The 25,474-nt window shown below is 39.5% G+C and overlaps 2 protein-coding genes across 8 annotated transcripts in view; one reads left to right on the forward strand and one right to left on the reverse strand.

The window, feature by feature from the left end:
- Positions 1-23,927, forward strand: part of LOC108712235 — a 52,240-nt gene extending 28,313 nt beyond the window's left edge. Inside the window, exons 3-4 of the mRNA XM_041561392.1 lie at positions 21,091-21,179; positions 23,544-23,927. The gene's annotated coding sequence lies outside the window, so the exon portion shown is untranslated. The remainder of the gene's footprint in view (positions 1-21,090; positions 21,180-23,543) is intronic.
- The window catches only part of LOC108712234 (pro-neuregulin-1, membrane-bound isoform), a 480,176-nt gene that overhangs the window by 252,358 nt on the left and 202,344 nt on the right, over positions 1-25,474 (reverse strand). The window lies entirely within an intron of this gene.

Consider the following 25,474-nt stretch of genomic DNA (forward strand, 5'->3'; position numbering starts at 1 on the left):
TAGCTTGAAAATCAGAGTATACTTAAGGAGACAGCAAATCTCTCCCTTCACTTTGAAGGTTTGCTTATTCAATGATGAGTGCATTAACTAGAGACAAAAACCATTATTGAACATGCTTTAATTTATCAGTGGAATGTTTTTTCCGCATTTGCTGTTTAGCTTCATATGCATTTGCAACTACATTGACAAATGGTTTTATAAAACCACCAAATTTTAATAAGGGTTTTTTTTTTAATGTGTTCCTGTGTTCCATCTATGATATGTTATCCCATAATGCATTGCTCACAAATCTTATTACTGCTATAACATAATTTATATTGATGCACGTTCCTGTTATAATCTTCCATGACTAGTGTACAGAAAGCCTACAGGGTCTATTTACAACTGCAAGTGCAGTGTGCAAAGTCCAATTTTCCAATTTTTTGACTTTTCAGGGTTCTTCTTAACCCTTCCTGGCCCTGCTTTGCATATGGAAATCAAGGTTTGCATTTGATTCTGGATTCAGCCGACTCAAGTTCACTTGAGAACGGGAGGTATCCCAAAACATGTTGTAATCCACGCAATAAAGGTGTTCTGCAATTTGAATACCATGTATTGTCAGCAGTTTTTCATCCATTATACTCGAATAAGAAAGCATGCTGACGGGGAGTGCAAGGAAAACTGTGACAAACAAGACAAGGTACAGGTCCCACTTTGTATATTTTTTAATGAAGCATTCGGTGCGTCCCTACAAAAATGAAAGCTAAAGCTTCAAGTATTTAACAGGATAAATATGCACAGTGAAAATATTTTTCCCTTGTGCAATAGTTTAAATGTTGGGAAACCATAAAGGGATTTAGCAACTATAGTGATCACTTACAAACACAAGTGCTATGTGCATTTTACTGACAGGATTTACCATGTTTTTTTCACCTACAATGGAGCATTTCCCCCCTCAATTTTATCTAAGTGCAGTGTTGCATTTGGTGCTAATGCATTCCATGCATTACAACAGACCCAACTGTGCATGTAGGTTTTGACAAATCAGGTACAATGATTGATGATGACAAAAGGATTGATGATGATGTTATTCACTGGGTACAAGTCTGCTGCACCCATTGATGTAGCCAGCAAATGGAACCCTGGAATTAGCACCAACCTGAAGATGGCAATAACGCCAGAGTTCCCAAATGTCAACAGGTGCTCTTGCATGCAATTCAGCAGGAGGCATGACAGATGCAGTGATGCCAAGCACAACTCAATAGATATACAAGGAGCATCTTTGGGCGCAAGTACTATGGCATCAAAGTCCGCAACGACTACATCCACGACCATAACTTCATCTGCCATTGTAAATGAGCCCACATTTCACTTTCAAGTGGTCTTAAAAAAATCACTAAGTACAATTAAATAAGAAGTGTTTCAGTATTTAAAAATGTAGCATTATGCAGTGATAAAAATATTTCCTTTCTGAATTCTGTGAATTTTTCCTTCTGTTTATGAAATTTAAAAATTTCCCAAATAATATTTAAGTCATAGTTTATGGGGCAGATTTATTTTTTATTGTCAAAACTGTCAAATTCGACTAGGGAGTTATTCAAATTTAATTTGAGTTTTTTAAAAAAAATTATAACTTGATTTTCGAGATTTATCATACTCTGGCCCTTTAAAAATTAGACTATATGCCACCTAAAACCTGCTGAATTTCTGAGCTATTTGCAGCCTTCCTGACATTCAAATTTTTTTAGGAGAAAAAAACTCAAATGAAGTTTTTAAAATTCTAATAGAATCGGATTTTGAGCTATATTTTGTGTATTTCGACTAGAAAATAGTCCAGATTTTGAGAAATTTGAGAAAAATTCGAAAATTCGAATATTGAAATTTATCATGTACTGTCTCTTGAAAAATTTGAATTCGACCATTCGCCATCTAAAACCTGCCGAATTGCTGTTTTAGACTATGTGGGACCTCCTAGGACCTACTGTATTTGGAGTCAATTGGTGGACTTTGAAAAATCTAAGGTTTTTTTTAAAATGATGTTACAAATACTGCCTATTCACTCAAAAAAAAAACGTCGTTTTTTTCGAATTTAGCAATCTTTTTTTGGTCGAAGAAAAATCGTTCGATGGATTAAAATCCTTAGAATCAAACAATTCGAAGGATTTAATCGTTCGGTTGAGGTAAATCCTTCGACTTAGATATTCGAAGTCGAAGGATTTCCATTCGGCAGTTGAATATCGAGGGTTAATTAACCCTCAATATTCGACCATAAGTATATTTGCCCCTAAGTGTATAACACAGTCTGTTTCAGCTAGTAGTGATGTGATACAAGCAGTGACAAGCAAAAGGTTAGCAATCCTTGTCTTATATTATACACTTATACACTAAAATGTAGCTTGTACAGGTATGGGACCTGTTATCCAGAATGCTTGGGACCTGGTGTTTCCGAATAATGGATATTTACATCATTTGGATCTTCATTCCATCTTGAGTCTACTACAAAATCATTTAAAAAATAAATAAACCCAATAGGATTGTTTTGCCTCCAATAAGGATTAAATATATCTCAGTTTGGATCAAGTACAAGGTATACTTTAACAACAGGCATGAGTGTATATGCTCTAAGGGAAAAAGGTGAGGAAAAAGGAAAATAAAAAGGCTGACGAAAAAATTAACAAAAGTTTAAAAGGTTAAAGGAAAAAGAGGAAAGGGAAAGATGAGTCTGCCTTGTAATATACTGGTAAAGCAAATTAGGAAATATTATCATTAGCAAAAGCACTAATAAAAACAGTGTGAAGCTCTAGAAATCATGTGAATACATATTAAGATTTCCTTATTATTTAGAGGGATTCCCTACAGTTCAGTAGTTTTCTTCAGTTATCAACAGTTTCCTGACTAACAAGATAGCGTTCAACAAATTGACACATTTATCAAGGCCAAATCTTCCGAATATGTTCAACTCCTTTGAGCATCATAACACCAGTAATGCAACTAGCTATGGTTGGGTATGGGGCCGGGTGCGGGCCATGCAGCCACCCTCCATATGCTTGCTGGCTACAGCGATGCATGAGCTGCCAGGGGGGCCCTGAGGGGATGTGGACTTTGGTCCAATTGCACTCCCTACTCCCGCAGCAGTTCTGCCACTGCTAACACCCTTGTGTCATATGGGTGACTCTAACACCCCTCCAAATCTAATTGAACAACTGAAGGTAATGGAAATTAATGGGGGCTAAGTCATTCTGAAAAGCATGTATGTTTTTTTGCTGAAAGATAACTATCATTACTGCTTGGTTAAAAATGCAGAGCCTTCTTAAATTTACACTGATGTGTTTTCATTGTTTTGTTTTGAAACCTTTATCATGACATTTAGATGGTCTTTTTTTCACCTGAGGTATCTGGTTTCTGAATCAAAAGCAAAACTTATCCTGAGGGCTTTTTTGAACCATAGCAAACTGTTTTAACCAACTCATTACTGACATTTGGAGGACAATGAGTAGATTAGTTGTCCAAACCTTTGCATGTTTTCCATGGGTTGAGAGCAATTTCTGTCAGTGATGGTGATAAATCTGTTACGTACGTTCGAAATGGGACGGAATACTGAATATTGATTTTCTGTTGTTTTTGTGGAGAGGCAAAAAAGCTGTCTGTAACCGAAAGGAGCCTAATTGGAAAAAAGATTGTCTGGAAACAAGAATCCCTTTAAAGTTTAAAGTGTTGTTGTACCTTTGTTCTTATGGTACTATGATGCAGAAGAGATATTGTTTTTTACATTTAGGGAGTTATTTAACAATATCCAAATTTATCTCATTATTTTCTGAAATATACACTGACCAAATCCGCACAGTTTAGTTCCCTTTATTTATCAATACATTTTCCTGAAAAATTCCAGTGCAGAAAAATACTCTAAAAACTTGTGAAAATCGTCCGTTAAATTAGAATCATACTAATTTTTTAGATTTTCTGCCCAAAAACATCGATTTTTTCAGATTTTTGCCCAAAAACCTCAAAATCTTCGGATTTTTGCATGAAACCCAGTGCAGATCAGGCTATCTTCAGGACTTCTCCCATTTTGACTTATGTATAACCTCGGCAGATCTAAGATGCCGAATTTTCGGATTCTCGAGAAATAATAAATGGCAAAAAATTTACATTTTTTTCCACTATAATTTTTTTTTATAGTCAAAAAAACTCAAATCTTTTACGTTTTTGGCATTCAGACTTTAATGAATTACCCCCATTATCTGCATAACTTTGTTGAACAGAAATAGCTTTGAAAATCAAGATCTAACAAGTCTTGTTTCTTGTTCTGAACAAGCTATTAGAAATCTTACCCTCTTATTGCCCCTGTAATTCCAGTGAACAATAAAGTACATGTATTTACATATATGAGGCTCCAATTAGGGTTTTGTTATTTTCTTCATAGCACGCAGGTACTTTTATTTTAAACAACTTGAGGGAAACATATAAGGATGCACAATATCAATTAATTGTAACAACTAATGTATGAGAGGAGGATTTTTTCCCCTGACTCTTTAAATTGTTTCCACATGGTAAACATTGAAATACCACAAACAGAGGAAACAATTAGTAAGAATGTTCAAACTGACATTATTATGTGGAAAATAACATAAAGGAAACAGCAAATTTTCGTGAAACGCATTGAAGTCCGTGTCCGTTTGCACGACCATTAAAGTCAATGGGCTTTTTTTATGGTGACTTTTTTGTCCTAATGCATTAAAGTCAATGGGTGTTGTTTCTTATGGTGACTTTTTTCTCCAGATGCATTGAAGTCAATGGGTGTTTTTTCTTATGGCGACTTCTTTGTCCTAATGCATTAAAGTCAATGGGCGTTTTTTTTCTTATGGGGGCTTTTTTTCTCCAATTGCATTAAAGTCAATGGACATTTTTTCTCATGGGCATTTTTTCACAGTGAATATTCGCCGCAGTTTTGTGAAAAAATTTGCACATGGTGAAATTTGGAAATTTACTGCGAATCCATGGCTGGCGAATTAATTTGCTCATCACTAATTATTATGGCATCAGTGTGCTTGCATTCCTAAATGAGGCCTTTAGTACAAAGAACATTCTAAATATGTCCCTACAGAACATCTGATAAACTCTGCATGCACAACTGTGATTGGCCCTACTTCTTATTTTCTTCTCTTACAGTAAAAGATCTAACTATATATGTTCATTGTCCCCACCATTAATCCAAGGGAATGAGTTGTATGAAGCTTTATTCCTCACAGCTGAAGTGGTTATCTAGACATCTTCAACATTCTCTAAAAGGCACTTGTGGCTATGATTATATTTGCTTTTTACTAGGGATGCACCGAATCCAATAATTTGGATTCAGCCGAACCCCTAATATTTTGCGAATACCGAACCGAATCCTAATTTGCATATGCAAATTAGGGATGGGAAGGGGAAAACATTTTTTACTTCCTTGTTTTGTGACAAAAAGTCACGTGATTTCCCTCCCTGCCCCTGTTTGCATATGCAAATTAGGATTCAGATTCGATTCAGCCAGGCAGAAGGATTCGGCTGAATCCAATTCCTGCTGAAAAAGGCCGAATCCTGGCCGAATCCCGAATTCTGGATTTGGTGCATCTCTACTTTTTACCACAGTAACTAAAGTTACAAACAATATGCACTTATTTTATTACCAAAAAAAATTTGGACCAAAATAAATGTTTTTTTCAAAATGAATCAGTTAATAGTGCTACCCAGCAGAATTCTGCACTGAAATCCATTTCTCAAAAGAGCAAACAGATTTTTTTATATTCAATTTTGAAATCTGACATGGGGCTAGACATTTTGTCAATTTCCCAGCTTCTCCTGGTCATGTGACTTGTGCCTGCACTTTAGGAGAGAAATGCTTTCTGGCAGGCTGCTGTTTTTCCTTCTCAATGTAACTGAATGTGTCTCAGTGAGACATGGGTTTTTACTATTGAGTGTTGTTCTTAGATCTACCAGGCAGCTGTTATCTTGTGTTAGGGAGCTGCTATCTGGTTACCTTCCCATTGTCCTTTTGTTTGCCTGCTGCGGGGGAAAGGGAGGGGGGTGATATCACTCCAACTTGCAGTACAGCAGTAAAGAGTGATTGAAGTTTATCAGAGCACAAGTCACATGACTTGGGGCAGCTGGGAAATTGACAATATGTCTAGCCCGATGTCAGATTTCAAAATTGAATATAAAAAAATCTGTTTGCTCTTTTGAGAAATGGATTTCTGTGCAGAATTCTGGTGGAGCAGCACTATTAACTGATTCATTTTTTTTAAAAAAAAATTTCCCATGACAGTATCCCTTTAAGGATGTTGCATCTTCTCATCTCAAACTTAGGGGCCCATTTATCAAATATGAAAGCAGGGAATCCTGAAAGCTTCCCAGCAATTCAACATGTTCCCCATCTATCAAAACGTTTGGCTAAATTTTACCTAACAGTCAGGAAAGATTTTTTAAAAAATGTATACATTTATTAAACCTGATACAATTGGTTAGAATATGTTTAACTGCTATGATGAGTAAAATACAATTCTTTTACATGATGGTACAAACTGTTCCAATGCAGAAAATACATTTTCATCATCATCATTATCATCATCATCACAAACAAGAATTTACAGAGTACAATATGATTAGAGGGGCCTACATGCGAGAGTTTACAAACTAAAGGTTATGGTACAATTGAGACATTAGGTTTATAGAAAAATTTCCCCTGCCGGCTCACATCGGCACCCTGCGTCTCTTCCCTGTGTCTCTTCCTCTGCTAAACAGTTAGCATACGCGTGCTTTCGTGCATATGCACGCGCCTCCTCCTCTCTTTGCCCGTTGCGGCACAAACTGCAAGTGTGCACATGCGTGGCGTGGAGGGCCCTGAGACAGAGCCCCGGTGGGCCCCGGCCCCCCAGTCCGACCCTGTATAAAGATGGAAAGGTACCACTAGAGAGTGAAAGGTTAAATAGGAGGGTAAGTGCAGGAGAGAGTGTATCAGAGATTGGATAAAGGAGGCAATAGGGTATTGGGTCAACTCTAAAACCATTGGTAATGTTTCACCGACGTCACTATCCTAAGAGCATGTGGCAGACCATGACTGTGACCAGAAAATGAAAGATAACCTACTTCCAGCCTGCAGTCATAAAGATCTACTCACTTCCTTCTTACCATCCAACCAAGGTCAACAGTTTATTTGGTCCACAGTGATGACTGAATTGAGCTGGATTATTCAGGATGTGGGTCAAATTTGTGATTGGCAAATATATTCGCTAGACACAAATTTGTGGCAAATTTCCACGTTTCGCTGCAAGCAAATTAATTTGCTGACATAAAATCTGCTGCATCAGAAAAAATTGGCGCGTGCATAAAAATCGACACATGTCAAAAATTATTCGGACACCCATTGACTTTAATGCATTTAGGAAAAAATGTTGCGCGTATAAAACTTGTCGCTCGCATCAAACTTGACGCATGTTAAAATTGTTTTGTAAATTTTGTGGTAAACAGGCACAGATTCGCCCATCACTAGGTCAAATGACTGGATAACAAGGATCATGAGGAAACCGTTACCGTATATACTCGAGTATAAGCCGTCCCGAGGTACCTAATTTTACCTCCAAAAACTGGGAAAGCTTATTAACTCGATTATAAGCCTAGGGTGAGAAATGCAGCAGCTTCTGTTAAGTTTCAATCAAAAAATTGAGGGTTTCTGCTCCCATTGGAAGTGCCGGCGTCTCGTTTTTGGATGCCGGTGACCATTCTTGGAAGCCGGCAAATATTCTTGGAGACTATTCTTGGACGCCGGCGACTATTCTTGGATGCCGGCGACCGTTTTTGCGCTTGACCCGAGTATAAGCCGAGGTAGAGTTTTTCAGCATATTTTGGGGGCTGAGAAACTCGGCTTATACTCGAGTATATACGGTAATTTATTTCCTATGTTAAACATTGAATTTTAAGGGAAATTATTATTATTTAACAGCAAAAAATTGGCACAACTGCAAAAAGGGTTATGAGATATGAAATAATTGTAGTCTAATATAATTTGCTGTGCATTTTAGTGCTATAGCTGTATGATGGTTTCAACATGCTAAAATTGTTTTCTTATGTGGTTTGCAACTCCATCAGAGCAACAAGTTATTTACCATTAAATTCATTTGTGGTTGTGTTGCTTTCACTGGAAAGAACAATTCCTTATCATAACATTAAATATTTCTGTGGGATTCTTTCAAATATATTTTTGGTTTCTATGTAAACTTTGCATTAAATGGTGGTTGAATCTGAAAGTGTGTCAAAGATTTAAAGTGTTTTGCATAATGGTTTACTGTAAAAAGGAAATTGTTTAGGGGAGTAGTGATTTCACCTTCCTTTCCCTTTCTGCTGTTAAAGGGGAACTATCAGGAAATTGAAAATGTAATATATGCTTCAACATACTCAGAATTCCAATTTGTGTAATCATTTGTGCTATTGTGAGCGTTTTATCACTACAGGATCCACCTGCAATTATCCATTATTTATATAAACCAATATATTGTATATTGTTTTATAGAGACTGTTCAATATTCACATGAGTCGCTGCCCCAGTGGATCTTACAATCTAAGGTCCCTATCACATAAAATACTTAGGGTAGTTTCATGGGAATCCAATTAACCTTCTTTCAGACATCAATTCAGCTATCATTACAAATGGTTTTACTTTTATAATGAACTCATGGTTTTCTAGGGTCTCTATACTGTTAGGGGGTCTTATGGTGCATAATGCACATACCATGTGCTTGTATTGTAGCAGTCAGAGTGTCATATGTGAAAATTCATATGTACTATTTTCATTTGGGCGTCTCTGTATGCCACCTAGTTTGGTAAATCTTTTCATATCAGGCATCACACTGTTCAGTACACTCCTGGCTTTCATATTGAGGATGACTTTTGCTGGTACGTTACAAAATGTGGGGTATATAATGGGGTAAAATGCAAGCTTTGTGACTATTTTCAGAAATTCCATAAAAAGCGTTATGTTTAGCATTGCTTTGTGGTTTTGTAGTTTGCAGTAGAAAGATGTAATTACTTGCTTTAGATTCGTCTGAATGTGTGCTTTCAGAAAATATATGGTTTTCTAGGGTCTCTATACTGTTAGGGGGTCTTATGGTGCATAATGCACATACCAGGTGCTTGTATTGTAGCAGTCAGAGTGTCATATGTGAAAATTCATATGTACTATTTTCATTTGGGAGATTTTTGTGGGGTAAAAACACAGAAATATATGTTTACCCCCCAAAACCATATATTTTTGGAAAGTACACATTCTACCGAATCTAAAATGAGTACCCATGCCTTTCTGCTCCAAACTATTGAGTCGCAAGGCCTTCCCAAAATCGACGGTTTTTGGTGAAATATCTGAAAATTGCCTCAAAGCTTCAACTTCCCAGCACCATATTACCCATGTATCATTACGTACCAAGAAAAAGCACCCTAAATATGATTGCCAGGGTTCCTCCAAACAGTTTGGTGGCCATTGTTCATAGGTTTACCAAAGTATCTTGCATACAGGACTATTTATATGCGCTAACTTCATTTTGGGGCCTCTAAATGCCAGATACTTTGGTTAACCTATGAACAATCGCCACCAAACTGTTTGGAGGAACCCTGGCAATCATATTTAGGGTGCTTTTTCTTGGTACGTAATGATACATGGGTGATATGGTGCTGGGAAGTTGAAGCTTTGAGGCAATTTTCAGATATTTCACCAAAACCATCGATTTTGGGAAGGCCTTGCGACTCAGTAGTTTGGAGCAGAAAGGCATGGGTACTCATTTTAGATTCGGTAGAATGTGTACTTTCCAAAAATATATGGTTTTGGGGGGTAAACATATATTTCTGTGTTTTTACCCCACAAAAATGCGGTCAATGTGTTGATTTTTCATTAGCTGAAGTTACCTACAGGACTATTTGTATGCACTAACTTGATTTTGGGGCCTCTAAATGCCAGATACTTTGGTAAACCTATGAACAACGGCCACCAAACTGTATGGAGGAACCCTGGCAATCATATTTAGGGTGCTTTTTCTTGGTACGTAATGATACATAGGTGATATGGTGCTGGGAAATTGAAGCTTTGAGACAATTTTCAAATATTTCACCAAAACCGACAATTTTGGGAAAGCCTTGCGACTCAGTAGTTTGGAGCAGAAAGGCATGGGTACCCATTTTAGATTCGGTAGAATGTGTCCTTTCCAAAAATATATGGTTTTGGGGGGTAAACATATTTCCCTGGCCATCCCCCGTCAGCATTTAACTGACGGGTATCCCCTCCCACTGACAGATGTGTCCCCTAGCAGAGTTTAAAGCCCCACCTACCTATTTCCTCCCTGTCTTCTTTTTCTCTCTGCGGTGTCCTCTGCAGGAGGTATATTTTTTCTTTTGTGGCTCACCCGGTCCTTTTTAGGGCTGGAATCCAGGCGCAGTTTGCCTCTCTCCGCCTGAAGCTCCAGGTTAGCGTTCGCCTTAGCGCATTCGCTCTGGGGATCCCTCTTAGCGGCCGGGGATTGCAGGTCAGTTTTGACTCTTACTCGTCTGGCATGTGTTTGCCTGCGCGTGCGCACTTTTTCGCGTGCGCGCGTTTTGCGCACGCGCGTTACTTCTGACGCCCGCGCTTTTGCGCTGGCGTCATCACGCTGCGTCCTTTGGCGCCATTTTTTTAACCGGTTTTCGGCATCCTTGCCTTTGGCCTGGTAATTTTTACTGTGCTTAGGCTCCTTAGGATTGCCGGCTGCCGAGTATTGTGCCGCCCCTCAGGTTATGGTGAGTCACTTTCAGGTAAGTTTCTACTTCGAAAAGAGGCATTATCTGTACTGAAAGTAAATTGTTTCTTACAGATGGAAGATCCATCGGGGAAAAGGAGGTTGACTTCTGGATCTGAATCTGATGTTGTGATAGTCTGCAGAGCTTGCAAAAATCCCGCTGCTAAGGGGAAGAGGCTCTGCAAACAATGCATCCTCGAATTGCTTGACAAAGACTTTGGTCAATCTGCTCCAGCTAGCAAAAAAGCAAGATCCGTAGAGCTGGATAGTCAAGCTTCCCCTTCGGGGGCTGAGTCTGCCTTATCTGATCCTTCTCCAGCGGATATCTTATCATGGATTTCTCAAGCTGTGTCACAGGGCATTAAGGAAGCAACGGTGAATCCCGGCCCTTCAAATCCTAGACAACAAGTACCGTATGAAGAGGATTCAGAGGAGGAGGAAGATACGGAGGATGAATCCGATCCCTCTTTCGATGTCAAATTTATTCCAGCCTTGATCAAGGCTGTGAGGCATTCCCTTACTCTGCAGGATGAAGAGCAGGCATCCACGTCCATTTTTGTCTCCAAGAAGGTGAGACAAACTTTTCCTATGCATAAGGAAGTTGAGGAATTAGTATCTGCCGAGTGGCAGAAGGGACCAAGAAGAGTTCCGGTCAAACCTAGATTGGAAAAGTTCTACCCCTTTCCTGCTGGAGTCTCCAAGGTGTGGGACTCTCACCCTACAGTGGATGCTCCTGTAGCACGCCTTTCTAAGAAGACGGCATTACCAATAGATGATCTCTCAGCACTTAAGCATCCTATGGAGAAGAGGATGGAGACAGAGTTGAGGAAGACCTATTTGGTTGCTGGGGCGATGTTGAGGCCTTCAGTCTCACTAATTTCAGTAATTAAAGCCATGTCTCTTTGGACGGAGTCGGTGGCTGTTAATACCAATGAGGAGACTTTAAGCGAGCAGTCTTTGCAGGTTCTGGAAGACATCAAGATGGCATGTAATTTTTGTCTCAAGGCTGCTGTGGATTTAACCAGATTGGCGGCTAGAAGTATGACTTTTTCTGTCGCAGCCCGTAGAGCCTTGTGGCTTAAGGCTTGGTTTGCGGATACTGCCTCTAAGAATGTTCTATGTAAACTTCCTTTTGAGGGGCAGATGCTCTTTGGAAAGGCGTTAGAAGAGATCATTAATAAGTCTTCAGGAGGGAAAAGCACTTTTCTCCCTCAAACTCCCAGACGTTTTAGGAACCCTCCTAGACGTCAAGATCGTTTCATGCCTAGACGAAAGGAGGACACAAGATTTTACAGACCAGGCAAAGAGTTTTTTCGTCCCAACACTTGGAAGACAGGGCAGTCCTATGTGTTCAAGGGGTTCAGACCCAAGGAAGCTAGATCCCCCAAAGGGCAAGCCAAGCAGCAATGATATGAGGCCTGTCCAGATTCCTGTGGGAGCAAGATTATTAAAATTTGCAGGGGTCTGGGCAAAGGAGACGGAGGATGTTTGGGTCAAAACAATTGCGACCCGAGGTTATATGATAGAGTTTCTTTGGAAACCCAGATACAATCATTTCATCCAGACTCCGGTCCCTCGGGAGGAAGACAAAAAGATTATTTTAAAGGAGTATATCCAGAAACTAATTCTGAAACAAGCAGTGATTCCAGTGCCCAATTCTCAGCTGCGAAAGGGCTTTTATTCTCCCCTGTTCCTGGTCCAGAAAAAGTCAGGCGACTTGAGACCAATTCTGGATCTCAGGAAACTGAACAAATGCGTGAGGGTTCGCTCCTTCAAGATGGAGACCATCCTAACTATCAAGAGAGCAGTAAGTCCTGGAGACTGGCTCATCTCAATCGATCTAAGAGACGCATATCTGCATGTGCCCGTCTCGGTAGAACATCAGTGTTTCCTCAGATTCTTTTTCCTGGGACAGCATCTACAATTCACCTGCCTTCCGTTTGGCCTTTCCACGTCACCCAGAACATTCTCAAAGGTCTTAATAGTTGTCATCGCAAGGTTAAGGAGACAAAACATAGAGGTGTATCACTATCTGGACGACCTGTTAGTTGTAGCCAGAAATCCAGAGATCCTAGAAAGACATCGAGACACAGTGATGTCGGAGCTACAGAGGTTCGGATGGTTGTTAAATCTGGAAAAGAGCCAACTTGTGCCAACTCAGAGATTAGTCTATCTGGGAGCTCAGATAGATACGTGTCTAGGGATGGTTTCCTTGTCTCAGGAGAGGATCTTCAAGATAAAGCAAGTGATGACAACGGTTATTTTTTTACACTGTCTCCCAGCAAGACAATTTATGCAGGTTTTAAGCAGTCTGACTTCAACAATTGGAGTAGTTCTTTGGGCCAGATGGAATATGAGGAAGATTCAAAGGCTATTTCTGATGCAGTGGGATCGACACAGGAAAAATTGGGACCAAATTATTTATTTTTCAGTGGAGGCAAGGAATCAGATGTTATGGTGGCTGAATGCCTCAAATCTTCGGAGAGGATTCCCTCTGCTAGATCAAAGGCCATTAAACATCTACACGGACGCTTCGGGCTCCGGTTGGGGAGCACATTGCCAGCAGTGGTCAGTCCAAGGTCGTTGGGAGAAAGATCTATCTCATCTGCAGTCCAATATCCTGGAATTAAGGGCGGTCATGAAAGCTCTAGAGGCTTTCGAACCTCTACTTTGGGCAGAGGAGGTCTGCATAAGATCAGACAACGTCTCAGCAGTGGCTTATATCAGGTGTCAGGGAGGCACTAGGAGCAGGGCAATGATGAAAGAATTGAATCCCATTATGGAATTTGCCCAGTCATGCCTCTTGGGGATAACGGCAGTTCATATTCCAGGGAATCTGAATTGGAAGGCGGACTGGTTGAGCCGCAAGCAAGTAGATCCTGGAGAATGGAGCCTCAACAGCCAGGTTTTTCGGAGGATATTGGGAAGATGGGGGAGACCCGATCTGGATCTCATGGCATCTGTGAACAACCACAAGTTCCAATCTTCTTCTCCAGAGTTCCATGCAGGGAAGCATGGGCGACGGATGCGTTTGCCCACAGTTGGACCTTTGGGCTTACGTATTTCCCCCATTCGTAATGATCTTCAAGGTTTTGAGGAAGATTTTGAGATCCCGGATCGAAGTTGTCGCAGTCCTACCGGATTGGCCGAGAAGGCCTTGGTATCCGCTGTTAAGGAGGTTGGCTGTGGACAAACCAATGAGACTCCCCTACAAACCAGACCTTCTGTTCCAGGGTCATCTTCTTCATCCTGCTCCTCAACAACTAAAGCTAGCGGCATGGAGACTCAGCTCAACAGGCTGAGGGAAGCGGGCTGTTCGGAAGCCCTTATAAATACTTTGTCGAAATCTCGGAAGAATAGCACTTCTTTAAAATACGATGGAATTTGGAGTATTTTTTCTTCTTGGGCTACGAAGGAGGGATTCAATCCTGAAAACCCGGAGGTGATTCAAGTGTTGGAGTTCCTTCAGTCGGGTTTGGATAAGGGCCTCAGCACCAGTACCCTTAGAGTTCAGGTTTCTGCACTTTCAGCAATTTTGGGAATTCAGTTTGCCAGCAATCCTTTGATAATTCGCTTTTTCAAGGCTGCATTAAGAATTAGACCACCAGTTAAGGAGCTTGCTCCCTCTTGGGATTTGCCGCTTGTGCTGGAAGCTTTTTCAAAATCTCCTTTCATCCCTGAAGAGAACATATCCATGTGGGATTTAACTCTGAAGTCTGTATTTTTGGTGGCTATAGCTTCAGGTCGAAGGGTCTCCGAACTACAAGCTCTGATGGCTAACCCTCCTTACACAGTATTCAGTGATCAGGGAGTGACACTCAGACCAAGTTTAACATTTCTGCCGAAGGTGGTATCTGAATTTCACCTAAATGAACCGATATGTCTTCCAGCCATTGGCAAAAATTCAGATCAGGAGAGAGATATTCCTGAAGTTCTGGATGTAAAGAGGTGTTTGGAGAGGTATCTGATCTCTACAAGACCCTTTAGGAAGTCTGAAAGCCTGTTCATTATCCCTTGTGGAGCTAACAGGGGTCAAGCGGCTTCGATTTCCACGATTCGTAGATGGATCATTACTATGATCAAGAAGGCCTACTCGCTAAAGGGGCAAGAAGTACCTGAGGGGGTCAGGCCCCATTCAACCAGAGGTATGGCGACGTCTTGGGCGGCAGAAGCAGGAGCACCTACAGATGCCATTTGCAGGGCAGCTACCTGGGCTAGTCCTAATACTTTTGCTAAACATTATCGTTTAGATGTCAGGCTAACCAAAAGAGCTGATTTTGGTCGTAAAGTGATTCAAGCAGTACTGAATTCTAAGTAAACTGTTTGATTCTCCCACCCCTTGTTTCATTGCTTGGGTATTACCCGTCAGTTAAATGCTGACGGGGGATGGCCAGGGAAAGGAGGAATTCTTTCATACTTACCGTGATTCCCCTTTCCTGGCCATCCCCCTAGTCAGCATTCCCTCCCGAATCCTAGAGCTTTTTACAGAGACAGGGAGGAAGTAGGTAGGTGGGGCTTTAAACTCTGCTAGGGGACACATCTGTCAGTGGGAGGGGATACCCGTCAGTTAAATGCTGACTAGGGGGATGGCCAGGAAAGGGGAATCACGGTAAGTATGAAAGAATTCCTCCTATTTCGATGTTTTTACCCCACAAAAAATGCAGTCAATGTGTTGGATTTTCATTAGCTGAAGTTACCCACAGGACTATCTGTATGCACTAACTTAATTTTGGGGCCTCTAAATGCCAGATACTTTGGTAAACCTATGAACAATGGCCACCAAACTGTTTGGAGGAACCCTGGCAATCATATTTAGGGTGCTTTTTCTTGGTACGTAATGATACATGGGTGATATGGTGCTGGGAAGTTGAAGCTTTTAGGAAATTTTCAGGTATTTCACCAAAACTGACAATTTTGGGAAAGCCTTGCGACTCAGTAGTTTGGAGCAGAAAGGCATGGGTACCCATTTTAGATTCGGTAGAATGTTTACTTTCTAAAAATATATGGTTTTGGGGGGTATACGTATATTTCTGTGTTTTTACCCCACAAAAATGCAGTCAATGTGTTGATTTTTCATTAGCTGAAGTTACTCACAGGACTATTTGTATGCGCTAACTTCATTTTGGGGCCTCTAAATGCCAGATACTTTGGTAAACCTATGAACAATGACTACCAAACTGTTTGGAGGAACCCTGGCAATCATATTTAGGGTGCTTTTTCTTGGTATGTAATGATACATGGGTGATATGGTGCTGGGAAGTTGAAGCTTTTAGGAAATTTTCAGATATTTCACCAAAACTGACAATTTTGGGAAAGCCTTGCGACTCAGTAGTTCGGAGCAGAAAGGCATGGGTACCCATTTTAGATTTGGTTGAATGTGTACTTTCCGAAAATATATGGTTTTGGGGGGTAAACGTATATTTCGGTGTTTTTACCCCACAAAAAATGCAGTCAGTGTGTTGATTTTTCAGTAGCTGAAGTAAAGTCCTGAACAATTTGGATGTGCTAACTTCATATTGGGGTCTCTAAATGCCAGGTACTTTGGTAATCCTATGCACAATGGGGATCAAACTGTTCAGTGGACCCCTGGCAATCATATTCAGGGTGCTTTTTCTTGGTATCTAATATAGTGTGTGATATGCGGAGCAGCAAAATAAAACCTTTGAAGTGATTTTTCAAAATTTTGATACATTTTGATAAAAAACGCTACGTTCAGACAAGCTTTGATGTTTGGTAGTTAGGAGTAGAGAGACACAGTTACCCATTTTGGAATCGGCAGAATGTGTACTTTCCAAAAATATATGGTCTTCTGGGGTAAACATACTGTTTCAGGATTTTGTGGCCTTGGAATCAAAAGTATGCCGTTTTCTGCCTTCTGCTTTCAAAATTCGGTAATATACTGCCGGGAGTTTTTGCTGTACAGATGTCCTAAATCTGCCTAAAACTATACATATTTGGTATTGGCACGTACAAGAGACATGAGGCTTTCCAAATCAGTTGGATTTTCATGCGTAAAATGAAATGTTTTTCAGGTATAAGCAGCGCCGATTCAGACCTAAGCGCCGCCTGAGGCGGCTCCTGCAATGCCGCCCCCCCTCGCTGACTTACTTGTCGGGAGGGGAGGCAGGAACACTAATGCGGAGAGCGCAATTGCGCTCTCTCGCATTAGTAAAGCCGAATTTCCGGTTTAAAAACCAGAAATTCGGCTCTTAAAGGTGCAGGAGCGGCTTTTTGCCGCCCCTGGAAACCGCTTCGTCGTTGCCGCCTGAGGCGAGCGTCTCAGCTCGCCTCATTGGCGGCGCGCCCCTGGGTATAAGTTCATATATTGTGAAAAATAGGAATTTTTAATTTTTTTTTTGTATTTAGCACTATAAATCTTTTTGCAGAGGTGGAAATACATGAAAACTCAGGCAGATTTAGAAAGCTCAGTTTCTCCCGAAAAAGACAATGTATAGTTTTCCTAGGTGAACTATAGGTTTCCCCTCAGAAAATGCCCCTAAAGTGAGAGAGCACAGAATGTTTCAAAAACGTCTGGCATTTCGCGTAACCAAATTGGTCAATTCTGCTGGCACTTAAAGGGTTAATGGCCAGACACATTTTGATGTGTTGGTTAGTGATGAAAAATAAACAGTGGCATATGAATAGTATGTGTAATGGCATGAGTTTGCTAAACAAATGAACAAAACTAAAAACACACAACACACACACACAATCAGAAGCAGCAACCATATAGAATTCCTAGTGAGCATGCCAGTATGTCATGGGTAATTGTTTTCTTATTCTCTTTCATATTATAATTATTTTCATTATAAAGTACTAATGAATCATGTTTGTTTTACACCTTGTATCCCTCTCCCATTCCTGGAATCAATTTATGAGCAATAAATAACATATAAACAAGCACCCAGCTGCTGCATGTGACTCGGGTTAATAGATTAAAGGGGTTGTTCACCTTTGAGTTAACTTTTAGTATGATGTAGAGAGTGATATTTTGAGACAATTTGCAATTGGTTTTAATTTTTTTTTATTATTTGTGGTTTTTGAGTTATTTAGCTTTTTATTCAGCAGCTCTCCAGTTTGCAATGTCAGCAATCTGGCTGCTATGGTCCATATTACCCTAGCAACCATCCATTGATTTGAATAAGAGACCGGAATATGAATTGGAGAGGACCTTACTAGAAAAATGAGAAATACAAATTAACAATAACAATAAATATGTAGCCTTAAGGTGGCCATGCACGGAGAGATCCTCTCGTTTGGCGATGTCGGCAGCTTTTATCGGCCAGTGTATGGCCACCTTTACAGAGCATTTGCTATTTAGATGGGGGTCAGCGATGCCCATTTGAAAGCTGGAAAGAGTCAGAAGATAAAGGCAGATAATTATAAAACTATAAAAAATAAATAATGAAAACAAATGGAAAAGTTGCTTAGAATTAGCCATTCTATAACATACTAAAAGTTTACTTAAAGGTGAATCACCCCTGTAAAGGTGGCTTCACTATACAGGGTAGTCAACTGTGAACCTTCCCTTCCTCTCACTGTTACTCTTAAAAACCAAGTATGCAGGATCTCAAGTATAAAACAGAAGTATCTGCAATTTCTCTGTTCTACTGCAACACATAGCAAAAGTTATACAGAGTACAGAAGAGCTCATCCCAAATCTAACCCTAACTGGAATAGGAGGAGAATAATGAATGTTTAGTGAGGCTTAGCTTTCCCCAAAAGAAACATACTGCTGCTTATATGGTAAGTATATATTGATAAGTTCTTCCATTGGTAGCCTCATCAAACACACATGTCACGCTCCTCCCTTCTTACTGGCATTCAGGCTGGATTTCCAGGAATATCTAGGACAGTAAATAACCTTTGACCACAAATACTGCCCTGATGAGTCTCTATACTGTCTTCCAATTCATTGCCGCAGGCTCAGTAGGGATAAGCCCACAATCTGAGAACCATATGATTGCTGCCAATAGTAATATTTTTAATAAAAAAAGCCTCTGATAGGAGTATTATAGCATTGCTAAGCAATGAATAATCAGGATGTAACAACTTACATAAAATGATTACTGAATATTAATTAACTAACTTCTTATAAAAATTCCTGAATAAATTCAGGTGCAAAAGAGCATGAATTATGCTACTATGACACATCCATACATTGTTGCATGGTGTTTTTTTAAGCAAGATTTATTGAAAAGGCATTATTGCTGTACAGATGCTTGCCACAATAATAATTATCTGACATGCCAACAGATATAAAAAATATACAGGTCTGGGTATGCTAAGGGGTGAATCACTAGCAATTAAAATTATTGTAACATAAAGCCAATCATATGTTAATGTTAATAAGCATCACCTATAGAAAGATTATCTAGTTTCACTTTTAAAGGTTACTCATTTATATTTGTGTTTGGGGTTAAAAAAATCTAAAATATTGATAGGGTTGAAAATGTTTTATTGATATTAGGTTTTATGCTTGACTGAGGGAAGCAATATTTTGTCCAACTATTAAATTCCTTGCTTCCTTTTTTATTGTGGTCAACCATAGTCCAGCATATTCACTAGAAGGCTGTAATATATCTTGGAATTAGCTGACTCTGAGCCTCAGGAACACCGGTACACTGTAGAGGAGGAGAAATGATCAGTATTGATTTTTGGGTATTTATTATCTTAATAAAATATTGCGTTTCATTACACACAACAGAATGAGTGTCATTTTCTTGCCTGAGACAATATTCTTAATACCATATAATTTACATTGTTACAACAATTAAATACCAGAAAATACATGCTAATACATAAGATCAGTGCCAATATTTCTCTTAACTGGCATGACCCCAGTACATGGCAGGTGAGAAGAAGACAATGTTATAGACAGATGAAAATAATGTTTCAACATCAGCACAAAGAGGGAGCTGAGGGTGCCAGGCAGGGGGTTATAAGTTAAGGCTTAGTGACATAGTGTGTGTGTGTGTGTGGGGGGGGGGGAATTTAGCTAATTTGAAGCAGTAACAGTTAGGGAAGGGAAGAGAAAATGAGTTCCATCCTCCCCCTTTGGTTAACCCTTTGTTATAATCGTCACAATTGTGGCCTGGGTTAGTGGGATACATGATAAGTCAACGTGAAATGGTGAGTATGTGGGGTTGATGATTGAGCTGAGATGCGAGGGGATAGCCCGTTGTCAGAGCTGTGCGGCAGGTTCCTGCCAATGGGGAGAGCTGGTTGATAAGTTGGATTTTACAAGTCGCAAGTTGGTTAATGGTACTTGGTTGGTGGTGTTCCTCTCTAAGAGCGTTGGTCTCTGGGAGGGTATGTTATATTTGTTGAATCATGCAATCCAGCGTACCCACCATACTGGAAGGCACAGCCAGAGTGGCTGGTGGCTGGTGCAATTGCATGCACCTAATTGGGTCCATTGCCAGGGATCTTGCTGAATTGTGTTATAGCACTGTTGATGCTTTTATGGTTATATTGGTATTAATATGGAAATGTTATTTATATATTTATGTTATGTATTGTTAACACTATGTTATGTATTGTTAACACCAATAAAGCTGTGGCCTAAAAGATTCACAATAAAGTAAATGGTATTATTTCTAGGCCAGTTTTGGGTAAGAAGGCAGGTATTTGTCTCTGCCCAGGTCAAGAGTTTTCTTACTGTAAAGCAGTCCAAAGCAATTCATAGATCTGATTATGAAATGCTGTTGTTTCATGATGATATGTACTGTACATAGCTTAATTAAGGCCTCCCCCCCCTTTCTCCCTTATGGGATTATGTTGGCACCCAACTTTTACCTTGATGGTCTTTTTTATCTCCTTCACTGATTAAGTCACTTTTCCATGTTTTTCATAGTTTACATACAATTGTATCCCAAAGAGCTTCTAATGAATGAATGAGCCTAACAAAATTGTCTAGATTTTACTTAATAAACAGAAGAAAATAAACACAAGCATTCATTCTCCTCATACAATGTAAAGATTATGGATTTTATCCAAACGTTTACATCTTTCCGAGAGTAGTTAATGTAAGCATTTGGACCTGGAAATAAAAAAGGAACTGCGTGTGTGTGCATGCTTTTATGTAAATGTGTATTTGTCTGGGATGCTTTGCAAACAAAATTCTTTAAAAGACCATGAGAGCTCCTACAGTATATCTGATGTTACCTAGCCTGAAAAATAAATGTGGTGTACATACCCTGAGCACCACTAAAGAGTTGCTTGCTGTTCAGCTGGTTGTGTATTGTATGTGACCTGCTCTGTGGAATTCCTAGCTGCAGCATAGCCAAACAAAGGGACTTTCTCTTTTCTCTGATTGCAGGTTGTATGCAGAGGAGGGCAGTCGATATCTGAAAAATCAGTCGTGACTGGGAACTTCTGGGACATTCCAAACACATACTGCAGCAGATGGTTAGTATCTGTTAAAAACTGGGTTGGGTGCAGAGTGTATGGGAATAGATTGTTTCTGTGCTTTATACAAGCTTGTTTTCGTGTATCATATATTAATAAAGCTGTATCGAGCACAATGAACGCAGTGAATTCTATTTTGCATACACTACATCAGTTAACAGAAATGGGTTCCCAACATCTCTGATTTGCATCAACTGGCTTGCTCTGTATAATTAAAATATCAATATTACATCATTTCACATGCTGACTATTTAGAATTAGAAGATGTCAGTACTTCTATTTAAGCATTTAAGTAGTAATGCTGGTCTCTATGTGCAATATAAAATTGGCAGTGTTGTACAGTGTTGTTATTTGTGTTGTGTCCTCCCATATTGAGGAAATATGTAAATATGGTATAGTTCTTCATCAAATCATATTATAATCATTTATGACAATAATAGGGCCACCAGATTTCCCTTCAGTTTTCCTGAATAAAGATTTTGTTTTCTTCTTAGGGTACCTCTTTGTTTGTACAGGCTGTGGCTGTGTATGTGTCTCATTGTTAGCTCATATTTGTACCAGGCACTGCAAATATACGATATACACTACCTATCTCAATTTATTTCAAGTTTCAGGCAAAAACTAGAAAATATCAAGTGATTGGCATAAAAAGCCCGAAAAATTTGTGTGATTCAGGTTTTCACATGATTTTATAATTTTTTCTGTGATTCAATTAATTCAGGTTATTAATAAATAAGTTCAAATCGCACATGGGAGTTTAGTCATGGTTTTTTTTAAATAAAATATGAGATAAATTCAGATTTTAGTATATAAGCCCCTAGGTGTATGATTGTGCTGTGCATCACACACTCTGCTTCAACAAGGAACCTACAATTTGCACTGCTAATCAGTCTGTGTCTGACTGGTTTGGCTTCTCTGCAGCTGTGCGTTATAAGCATAGAAAATAAGGAGAAAACAAATGGAACGATCTAAGGTTTAAGAAAAAAAAAAATGACGTTCGAAACTGAGATGTCCACTTTGCACCCTACTCCAGGGATATTTCATTTAGCAACAGCTGGAAGACCTCCTTTATCAAGAAGAGGGAAAAAAAAGACTATAGATTATTTATAACCCTCTGAAGCTAAATTCACATACAGACCCAACATTAAGCATTTATGATTAAGGCAGACTGTGTGTTTTGGCCTCCCCCCATGTTTAGGAAGAAAACAGAAGCCATAGCAGAGCAGTGCTGTAACAAGAATATTCCCCTTTGAAACGCATGAGTGCAGCAGCGGTCAAACTGTGCCACAGGCCAAACGCCTTGTAAACATGATTCAGCAGTCAGAGCAGCATTTACTGATTTTACAGATCCATGTCTTTATGGTGGCAGGATCCCTTTAAAGCCCACCAATAAAACCTACACAGCTGCCTTGCAAATACAAACATGTATGGGATCTCTTAATCTGAAAACCCAGGAAGCCTATCTTCAACTCCATAATTGCTGTTTTTTGTAATGAGTTCCTTTTTTTATGTAATAAAAACAGGAGGAGTAATTTACAATGCAGGGCACAGTATGCAAAGTGCAAAAAAGGGAGAAATCTGACAATTTTTTTTTTTTTTGCACCCTGCATTGTGTATGATGCCACAGGCCTCTGCGCTGATTATCCCTTGGAAAAATCTCTGTAATAGCCTGTGTTCTATTAAAGGGGGAGGCATATAGACAGGCAGTAAGGACAGGGCTCTGGTGCTCTCTGTACTGAGGACCAGACTTTTATCGAGTTCTTGGTTGAGAGAGCAGCATTTCTTCGGGAGGTAATGTTCAGTAGGTGAACACTAAGATGTGCGTTTTGCACCCCTAAATGCTCTAGCACTAATTAATGACCCCTACTATTGGGTAATTCATCCTAATTAAGCTGCATATATCATGGTGGCGTATTGGATTTTGGGTTTTAATTTAATTTTTATCACAGAAAGACCCTTTATCAAAAACCACAAGTCCCAAACATTCAGGATAATATATTCCATACCTGCTACTTGTGTACATTATACATGTTTTTCAACTGATGCTATCCATTTCTCGGTTAGACTAATAAAGTGGCTCCTAACCCAATCCATTTAAAAGCAGCAGTGCTATGAAGAATGCATCTTGAGCCTACCACTAACTTTGTATCTAAATAAAGGCATCCACTGTTCTTTGTATTCCTTTCTTCTTTTTATTATTCCATTTATTTTATGAATGCAATTCCCGAGTTGAATGTCCTTTGCATGACAGATTGGGAATCTCCTTGGTTTAAACAAATCTTTTATTGTTTTATCTGTTCCCTTATTAAAAGCAATGTTGTCTCTCGTTTCTAATCCATCCCCATTATTTTATGCTGATCATAGGTGACATTCCATTCTGCAGAATAACAACAGAAGCAGAAGCAAGGCAGGACAATTGTGTTAAGATCTGTTAATTGTGAAGGAGGGTTGACGGTCACAGACAGATATGCGACATGTGAAACATAAAACACAGAGTTGTCAGGTTTGCATTTATGAAGAACCAATGAAATATTGAAGTCTTATTTTTATGCAGAAGGGGTACGGTGTATTTATTTGCACATATTTTATGTACAAACTTATATGTTACATGCATTCACCTTCTACAAATGTAATGTGTGTATATGCATGGATGCATGCATTTGTGTACAGAAGTAAGCTTCCTGGTGATACACAGTAGTGATGGGCGAATTTGCGCCGTTTCGCCAGAAAATTCGGGAATTTTGCGCAAAATTTGCGAAACGGCGGAAAATTAGCGAAACGGCGCCGGCGAATTTTTTCGGACAAATTTTCGCGGGCGTTTTGCGAATTTATTCGCTGGTGGCGAATCGCGCAAATTTGCCGCGAATTCGCGCCTGGCGAATAAATTCGCCCATCACTAATACACAGTATATTCAAGCAAATCATACTGTAGTTCCTTCTGGAGTCTTGGCTAATGTTACATCACCACTATGCTCCTGCCTTTTTGATGAGCACTCAGTCTGACTTATAGGTAAATAAAATAGCATAACCTAGTCTATTTTAATAAATTATACATGAATTGTTAGTTGTGTTCCATGGGAACTGAATGGTGGGAAATAAACAGCCCATGTGCCACTTGTCACATGATTTTCAACTCCTATTGTTTCATTGTGGAAGAAGAGGGGACAATGTTAATTGCTGTGATATTACCCTTCCTATATGAAGAGACTAAAGCCCATAGCACATAAAGTATATTCTTTGCTGTCATGCTTTAGCCAGTGAGAAATGCCTTAAAGGAGAAGCAAACCCTAAAGTTAAAAAAACCTTCCCCCCTACCCTACATAGACCCCCCCCAGCCTAGCTGCTACTTACCCCTTGGTGCAGATTCTCTCCAGGGGAGTCCACGGGCACCATCTGCTTTTCTGCAGTAATCTTCAGGAAGTAAGTGTTGTATCGGTGCATACGCAGTTGGAGCAAGTTCTGTTTCGCGACAACTGTGCATGCCCCGAAACTCGCCGGGAGAAAACCTGAAGATTACCGAAGCAGCTGAAGATGTATCCGTGAACTCTGCTGGCTCTTGTAAACAGTTGGAGGGTAAAATTTTCACGTGGAGAGCCACTTAAAACATAGCTCCAAAATATTTAGTACCTAAATGCTACACTCTATTATAATGTTACTTGTATAGTAGGTTTACCAGTCAAGAGTTAAGACTGGCTAGTAGTTTGCTGAAGTATATAATGAAACAGTTATTCCTCTCAGTATTGTCCTTCAGTTTACGGTATTATGCGGCTCTGATGTTTCTTAGATTATTTTTAGAGAACTAAGAAACCTAAATACTAGGTGGTAGAGGTAGCATCCACTTGTTCCTTGTAGGACCCAAGTCTGGGAAATGGTGACATGCTCATGTTGTACTGTTTATTGCACTGCAGAAATACAACTTTGTTCCATCATGTGCTAATATTAATACTTGAAAACAGCTGCAACATAATAAATATTAGTAAAGAAAAGTCAAAAGATACATTAAAACTGATTAAATGCTGACATATTAGTGAAATCAAGGCCTGGCATATGTATAGAATCATTGCATGCAATTATGGTAAAACAGCTAAATGCAAACATAAACATGTACATTAAGAATGTGAAAGCAGGCATCTGTGTTTAAATAAAAAGCACTGTACACATCTTTCAAAGAAGCTGAACATAAAAGGAATCTAAAAGTCAAATTTGTTACAGCCTGTAAAGTTTTTAACACAGTTGGTAGAGCATTTCTATGCAAACATACAAGGATGTATTTATGAATATATCCAGCCCCAATT

Source organism: Xenopus laevis, chromosome 1L (genome assembly GCF_017654675.1).
Source record: "Xenopus laevis strain J_2021 chromosome 1L, Xenopus_laevis_v10.1, whole genome shotgun sequence".
NCBI classification, from domain to species: domain Eukaryota; kingdom Metazoa; phylum Chordata; class Amphibia; order Anura; family Pipidae; genus Xenopus; species Xenopus laevis.